Genomic DNA, 6896 nt, shown 5'->3' on the forward strand with positions numbered 1-6896 from the left:
AATTAGGCCTCACCTTGTTTTTCCAAAAGGGCCAGGTGTGGCCATTGAGCATGCTTTAAGTATTTACTATGTCCCAAAGACAAGAACAATGCCCTTTAAGATAAAGAAAGATGTAACTTCCCCACATTGTCGGCATTTCCTTAAGGATAAGCATCTCTCCCTAGGTTAGGGATTGATTGCTGACCTGCTGTGACTACCCAGCTTGTGTTCATCAATTGCTGTGTGAATCGTTGTACTGGGAGGGAATCTTCTTACTGTTGAAAAAGGGACATTCCAATCAGATGTGATACATGCTCTTTGACAGTATATAACCCCTCTGTACACCCCCACTTCTTTGGAGTGCTCCATTCCTTTGTGAAAGGACTCTCCCAGGCTACATGGTCCTCAGATCTGGCTTATAGTAAACTCACCCAAATTTTGATTTATAGATTGGTTATGGATTATTTGCATCGACACTGGACTTTACAGAAATAAAAAGGATTATTAGAGAGTACATGAACAATTGTATGCCAAAAATTGGATAACCTAGATGAGAGGGAAAAATTCCTAGAAACACATAATCTATGAACACTGAATTATGAAGAAATAGAAAATCTGAATAGACCTATTACTAGTAAGGAGATTGAAACAGTAATCAAAACTCTTGCCACTCCTTTTCAACATAGTACTGGAAGTTTTGGCAAAAGCAATTAGGAAGAAAAAGAAACAAAAGGGGTCCAAATAGGCAATGAAGAAGTGAAATTCTCACTGTTTGCAGATGACGTGATTGTATAAATACAAAATCCATCAGAAAACTATTAGAAATAATCAACAACTACAGCAAGGTTGCATGGTACAAAATCAATTTACAAAAATCAGTTGTATTTCTGTACACTAACAATGAACTAGCAGAAAGGGATATCAAGAATACAACCCCATTTACAATCTCAACAAAAAGAATAAATTATCTAGGAAGAAACTTAACCTAAGAAGTGAAAGACCTAGTCACTGAAAACTATAAAACGTTATTGAAATTGAAGAAGATACAACAGTGAGCAAAACAATCACAGTCCTACTTTCTCGGAACTTAGAGTTTCTTGGGGGATGAGGGCTGTCAATGGGGAAGTCAACCAATAAGGATATTCGGGAAGTGACAAGTGATATAAAAATAAACAGGGCAAAAGGAATGGAGAATGATGGGCCAAGCGGGGAGGGAGTCGGCTGTTTATGTAGAGTCATCAGGGATGCTCTTCCCCAGATGCCGTATCATCCATCAGATGTCAGTTCAGATGTCACCTCTTTCAGGAAGCTTCTGTTGACTTCCCTGATAAGGTCAACCCTCCCCTTCCATTATAAGCTCTCATAGCATAGTACCTAGTCTCCTTTCTTATTAAAACAGATCAACATCTCAATTTCACATTGATTTCAGTGGTTGTTCGATTGTAGGACAGGCTCTATGGCTGAGTTTGTTCACTACTCCTCTCTGTCTAGAAAAGGTGTGATGGTTGTTCAGTGAGTGAATGGACAGATGGAGCCAGTGTCTCTTCCTCAGACCTGCTTTTCTTCTCGGGTTCATTAACTTGGCACGTGATGCTACTTCTCTGGGAGTCTTTTTCTTTTTTTTTTTCTGCTGGAGAAGATTCGCCCTGAGCTAACATCTGTCACCAATCTTCCTCTTTTTTTCTTTTAATGTGAGCTGCTGCAACAGCATGGCTACTGACAGATGAGTGGTGTGGTTCCATGCCCAGGAACCGAACCCAGGCCTCCAAAGTGGAGCGCACTGAACTTTAAGCACTAGGCCATCAGGGCTGGCCCTGGGAGTCATTTTTAAGTCTTCTTTTCTCTCAACCTCAGCCTCACAACGTGTTGTCCATTCTACTTCCCTCAACATGTCTCGGGTCTGCCACGTCGTCTCCATCCCTTCTACCACTGTTTGAGTTCAACTCTTCCTCTTGCCTCCTATCTATTTACATTTTCATGGCATGTTTTGGCTCCTCCTTTATGCTGAAATCTTTGGGTCATTTTGTTTTAGCTACGTCTCCAGGTAACACCAGAGTTGGGTTTTTTGGTTGCTATTTGTCATTGTTTATAAGCTGCTCTGCGAGTCTGTCTTTCAACAGGGTGGAGAAGCAGTGTAGACTTGATGTGATGACTGGCAAGCTAAGGTAACAGAGGGTGAGTCCACGTGAGCTCTGCAAGTCTGCAGTGAGAATGGTGCCATTTTAAGAGCTTGGACTTTAGGCTCTGATTCCTCAGGTTCCATCTCGGCCTCTTATTAGCTGCGTAATTAATTAACTAATTGCTTGCAGACAAGTTACTTCGACACTTCCGTTTCCTTATCTACACAACGTGGGTCATAACAGGACCTACCCCATGAGACTGAGATAGAAATTGAATAAGTTAACACAGGTGGAGCCTGCAGAGCAGGACCTAGCCTTTGATATATGCTCTTGCTTTGTCCTTTTCCTTTTATGCCTTCTTATTTCTTTTTTCCCAATGATTCTTTGTTGTGTTGCTGACATTTTTCATGCTGCTTTTTGCCTTGTGTGTTTCAGAGGCTCCGCATCTTACTTCAATGTACTAGTTATCACCTTGCAGGAAATACATATATTTGAACGTGTCTTTCTCTACTTAAGTGAAAATAGCTCTCCCTAAGTAAAATAAGAAATTTAAAATGCTTTTAAATCTCTCATTCTCCCTCCATTTAGCATGATATTCTGTTGGAATAATCTAGGCTTTTAGATCTAGATTATTATTAACAACCTTTTTTTTCCTACAACTTTTTTTGAGGATGTGTATAATGTTTGCATTAAGTTAATGTCCATGTTATTGGGAGTTTTTTAAACTTAAATACCCATTTTATAGGTCTAACATACCATGTCTTTTATAATTTGTCCCTGCCGTCTTAATTTTGATTGGTTGCTTCTGAGGGGAACGGAGTGAGTAGTGCAATGCACATGGTCCCTCCCTGAATCCACACCTGGGCCCTGCCTCACCTGGGCCATGGCACTTCTCCTTCCCTTGACTTTGGGCTTGGCCCCGTGACTTGTCTCGGCCAGTGGTAAATGGGCTGAAATGAAAAGATATCAGTTCTGAGGTTGGACTTCAAAGGTCCTTGCCCTTTTCTGCTTGCCCTCTTCCCCTCTGCCATCACCCAGAGAGGAGCTGGCCCCAGGCAAGGATGAGAGACACATGGAGCACAGCCTCCCTGTTGACCTGCAGAACTACAGTGAGAAGCGGTGCTGTCCAGCCACATCCCTCCCAGGTGAGCCAAACCCGGTGACCACAGATGTGTGACTGTGGTTTGGGGGTAGTTTGTTATGCAATAATAGGTAACCAGTACAAAGGAATTCTTCAGTTCTTATCAAGAGGCGGAGTCTATTTCTCCTTCCTTTGAATCTGTGCTGGCCTGTGACTTGCTCATCAGAACTGATGTATAGGAAGTTACAGGAGACATTTCCAAGTTTATGAAAGGGAGGTTAAATTCATTTGTCAGAAAGACAGACTGAATGGGTTCTTAATTAAAAACATAAACTCAACACATAAACATGTAGAGCCACATTTATCTGTGCCGTGTAGTCAGTATGGCAAGGCAACTCTAGGCTGAGCGTCATTAAATTACTAATACACAGGTCACTCCTTTGATTTGGTAGAATGTGTAACGTCTTGCAAAGAGAAAGCCTGAGTATAAGTTGCTTAGGTGACTTATGTCAAGAAGATCTGAGGATGCCAGTTTCTCAAGGGAAGGACCAGTGGACTTCCTCTGGAGAGCTCCGGGTTCAGGCTGGATCCCTTGAGCATTAAAACAGTAGACCAAATGCTGAGTTGAATTCTTTTTATTCTTTCCCTCCCTCCCTCCTTCGCTTTCTCCTCTGTTTCAGGCATGCTTCTAAGCACCAGCCCTGGTCGTAACTTCAGCCTAGGGGTCCTACTTTTGCCTTTTGGAGACACATGGAGCAAGTATGAAGCGGATAGCCTTGCATAGATATGAAGATACATGTCACCTCCGACACTTCTTTCTTTTTGAATCTCTCTCTTTCCATTATTCCTTTCACCCATCTCTCTATTTATCTCCTCACCCCCATGCCCACTGCAGTTAATTACTGACCTATCTCTCCAGAGTTAATCTAAGTGCACTTTCCCCCTCCTTTATACGAAAGGTAGCATGCTATTCACACTGTTCTGCGCTTTGTTGTTGTTTTTCACTCCCTAATTCAGGAAGAAGAAAGATTTATCTTTCTTTCCCCAGTGGCAGACTATTCCATCATATGGACACTGTTTTCACTATTGCTTTGGGTTTTTTTTAACCAGTTTTCTTGTGATGGACGTTTGGGTCATTTTCAACCTTTTAAACTGAAAACTACATTGAATAACTTGGCACATATGTTATTTTGCACATGTGCTAGGGCATCTGTGGGATAATTCCCAGAAGTGGAATTGCTGAATAAAAGCAATTATAACTTGGATAGATAGGGCCACAGTCTTCCACAGGGAGTGTTGTACCAATTCCTGCTCCCTGCTTCTGATATCCTCAGGGCAAGGAGGTGGGGAAAGTCAGCCCCTGGTCAAGGCAACAAGGGATGCATCGTCCGTACAAAACTTAAAAGCCAATAATAAAACCAATTAAAACTTGGTGTGCTTCTTTTTGACACCATGAACTGGAGATGGTACAGTTAGTGATAAAATATTTCACTCACCTCCCCCACCCCTGCCAAATCTTTGATTGGCTTAAATTCCAAGTGATTGCTGTGTTACTGTCGATTTTTAATAAGCTACGTGGAATCATTGGAAATTAATTTGGAGGATTCGCAGTTACACAGTCGGCCCCTGTCAGATTTAGCTGTTAGTGTTGTCGAGGAAGAGGGAAAGTGTTCTAGAATCAGAGTGTGCAGGTCCGTGGGGCTCAATTTGAGGGCAGTTGTGTCTCCAGCTGCCAGCGTCCTACACTGCCTGTGTCTCAACAGTAGTTCCAAACACACACCAGGATAGTGCGGTGACTGCAAAGAGGAAGACACAGAACTCGAGTTACTTCAATGCTGTGCTTCTAGGTGATCACTTAAAGCTTCTATTTGCATTTAAAACAAAAATTTGCAGAAATTAGTCTTAAAAACAGAAACTGCAAGGTTATTATTTGTTACTGTGACAGACCAATATGTAGATTTTTTTGTTGAAGAAATTAAGAATCATTAAGCCATTATTTTCCGTACTGTAATGTTTCTTCTATTTTTTCTTTTTATCTTTTTTACTGATACGATTCATTATATATGTGAAGTTCAAGAAAAGAAAAAAAGCGACTGCATTTCTTTTCTGACCATAACAATAACTCTTTGTTTCATTCCATTTTTACTGAAAATAATTCATATATGGAGAGGAGGAGGTAGTTAAAGAATGATCCCAATGACCTCATCAATGGATTCTGTCCTCGTGCGGTAGGACGTCTGCCCAGCTGAGCATTGGATAATGGCGCCTCAGCCTTGCCCTTTTTTCTGTTCTTCTTCTCACGGGTGAGGGTGGGCATTTTCTCCTATGTTTAAGAGCCCTTTACATTTCCTCTAGTTTTCTAAACTTGGGACACCAACTCTTCAGTTCTTTTACTTGTTCCCACTCCTTGTTTTCTTCCAGGAAAGTTTCACTTAATTAATATCCCTCGAAGCGTGGTACCCAGAACAACGAGGTACTCTCAGTGGCTGATTGTTGACTGAAGACCAAGACCATCTGCGCCCTTGGCCTGGACACTCTGCTTCAATTAACACAGCCTCAGCACCCATTTTCAGAGGCTTCTCCAACTTCTGACTGATATTAAATTTAGAGTCAACCGAACCTCATAGCACCTTTGGATAACCACTTCGCTCAGCTTATAACATCCACATTTCTGTACGTGTGCACTTAGCTTTTTCAACCCAATCAAGAGCACATTGTTTCATGTGTACGTTTTGTCTCGCTAGCTTCATGCCGTCATTCCAGCTTGTTGAGATTATTTTGGCTTTTGCCTCTGGCACCTGCGGTAGCCTCTAAGGCTTTCAGCATCACATTAATGGCAAATTTGAATAGTCGGAATCATCTGTCCTTATTCTGATCACTTAAAAAGTGGGGCAGTGAATGCCAAGGCCAGAACCTTGGGGGCAAATTAGGAGATGTTTCCCATCAGCCAGCATTGTCCCATTCATGAGCATTCTACAGGAATGGCCTTGACATACTTTCTACTACTTGATCATTATTTAGGAAGAAATTATGGAAAACTTAGAAGATTCAGGAAACTATGAAGGGGAAAATAAAATCCCCTCTCCATTTTATAATTTAACATTTTATGATGTTAGCGTTTCTTTATAATATATACCTGTGCTGTCTAGTAGTAACTCATAGCCCCATGTGACTATTAAGCGCTTAAAAACATGCTTGTCCAAACTGAGATGTGCCGTAAGTATAAAATACACACTGGAGTTTGAAGACTTAGCATGAAAAAATGTAAAAGGTAAAAATCTCACTAATAATTATGTATATTGATTACATATTGAAATAATATCATTTTTGATATATTGGGTGAAATTATATTATTAAATTAACTTGAGTTGTTTCTTTTTACTTTTTTAATTTGGCTGCTAAAAGATTTCCAATTACATATGTGGCTTATTATATTTCTGTTGGACACTGCTACGTATTTTATAATAATAATGTAACAATAATAACGCTACGTACTAACAGTGTGACTCTATCTGAGTGATCCCGAAGGTCCGTGAGGCGGGCGGGTCAGCCATGTTCTTGTTGAGGTGTGTGTCTGATCACACGTGCTGGAGGAAGTAACTTAGAATCAGTCCAGTGCCTCACCGCCATCTCAGCCCATGGGACTCCGGTAGAGCTAAGGCCACACCTCCTCAGAGATGCACAGTCATCCGGCTCCAGCCAGTTGGCAGATCCCA

The 6896-nt window shown here is 41.2% G+C and overlaps 1 long non-coding RNA gene across 1 annotated transcript; it reads left to right on the forward strand.

Annotated features, from left to right (window-relative positions):
* Positions 1 to 251: 251 nt before the first annotated feature.
* LOC139041963 (uncharacterized) lies at positions 252 to 6542 on the forward strand. The gene is made up of 3 exons (XR_011498066.1): positions 252 to 2154; positions 3138 to 3244; positions 5602 to 6542. It is a non-coding gene; the product is annotated as an uncharacterized lncRNA (long non-coding RNA).
* The last annotated feature ends 354 nt before the right edge of the window (positions 6543 to 6896 follow it).

This window comes from Equus asinus, chromosome 2 (assembly GCF_041296235.1).
Source record: "Equus asinus isolate D_3611 breed Donkey chromosome 2, EquAss-T2T_v2, whole genome shotgun sequence".
In the NCBI taxonomy this organism is placed as follows: domain Eukaryota; kingdom Metazoa; phylum Chordata; class Mammalia; order Perissodactyla; family Equidae; genus Equus; species Equus asinus.